Consider the following 1,775-nt stretch of genomic DNA (forward strand, 5'->3'; position numbering starts at 1 on the left):
ATTTAAGAGGCAATGGAGCCTTTGGAGGTCTTTGCAACAGGAGATGACACAATTGTGTTTAACATTTATTGAGTACTTATTCCAGCTTAGACATGATTCTTTACTAAGTCCTCACAACAGGCCTATGAGAAGGTATAACTATCTTTCCTATTTTGCAGATAAGGAAACAGAGATTCAGAAAGGTGAACTAACTTGCCTAAGATTGCCTAGCTTATAAATGGCAGCTGGGACTAAATCTACACAGCCAGATCCCAGAGTACAAGCCCTTCACCACAAGACTCTGTTATTTTGAAGAAATTATGTGTACATAGTAGACTGGGTGAGGAGGGGCATGAAGCAGAGATACAGTTAGGTGGCCATTATAGTCATCTAGGTGACAAGACTTAAAGGCAGGGACCACAGTGGGCCAGTGAAATGGGGGATATGTCCTTAGCAGGCAGCCGTCCAGAACTGGGCAACTGAGTTAATGTGAGAGATAGAGGAGTTAAATCTAGCCAGAGATGTGGGGGGTTTTGCTACTTTTCCCAGGTTCTTGGAGAAAAACAGAATAGTTTTCAGCATTTAAAAGTGGGACAGTTTACATTAAAATCTGGAGCTTCTGTCGTCTCTTGAAGACCTATAGGTTCTGGCAGCACTGGGCTGTTATTCCCACAGGATACTAGTGGTGGGGCCAACAGCAGCTTTCCCCCTGAGACAGAGAGGGACATGCCCCAAGACCCTCTGGGACCTGCTTCTCTCTTTCACCTGACTGCTGCAAACCAGGATGTTGGGAGGAATGGTGATGGGGAAGGAGCTAGTTTGGGAGAGGAAAGAAGTACCACCAATATAAAAAAAAAAAAAAAGCAAGCTCAGAGCCAAGAGGAAGAGGAGAGAAAACAGCCAGGGGAAGGGGCAGGGAATGGGCCTGGAGATAATAATTGGCATAATAAGAAGGGTCTAAGGTCAAGGAAAGGAGGCTATCTAGGGGTCTAGGCTTTTTAGAGAAGCAATTGAAAGCATTTACTGATGGGGAGAGAGGGAGAGGAAGAGAGAGACAGAGAAACAAGTGTGGGGTGTGGAGAAGCAGTGTCTAAAATCCAAATGTTCAGGCAAAAGCCAAGAGACTATACTGCAGTGTGCTGGGAAGCTGTGGAGGAGAGAGGTTGTGCTCCCAACAGAGAATTAAAGAGCGATATCTTGATAAAAATGGGTGTATGAATGATGGAGAGAGTAAATCAGAGGAGTTCAGGGTAAGAAACTGAAAGGCCAGGTTACCACTGTGGTGGTCATGGTCTCCAGCAGCCACTCCTCAGTGTGAACTTCTCTTGTAAAGGCAAATAGGGGAGTGTCGCCAGGGCACAGATGGGTTGGTATCTGCCTCTCCAGCCCAGTAGTCCTGCAGCCAGCATATGAGGCTGCCAGTTTTGGGCACAAAGGAGCAGTGGATGTCCACAAACAAGACACACACAGGCTGAACAAGGGGGAAGAGAAGTGAGAGCTGCCGTGGCTGACTCTTCTCTTTAGAGTCCCATACTTCTTTAAAATTGACTATTCCATTGATAAGAAGGTGGGGATGAGTGGGCTAAGAAGAGATACAATTGAGGAGAGGGTGTCAAATCCAAAGGAGGTGTCTTTCCCGTGGCACAGCCCTATCATACTTTTCATTAAGGTAGGAGTTTCACAGCCTTGCTTGTGTTCAGGGAGGGAGAAAGCAAGGCAGAGAGAAGGAAAATGAGTTTTTGCCAACAGTCAGCATGGAAGGGATCACTAAAGCGGTTCAAAGTCACAGCAATGTC

Source organism: Trachypithecus francoisi, unplaced genomic scaffold (assembly GCF_009764315.1).
Source record: "Trachypithecus francoisi isolate TF-2019V2 unplaced genomic scaffold, Tfra_2.0 Lachesis_group6, whole genome shotgun sequence".
Taxonomy (NCBI): Eukaryota; Metazoa; Chordata; class Mammalia; order Primates; family Cercopithecidae; genus Trachypithecus; species Trachypithecus francoisi.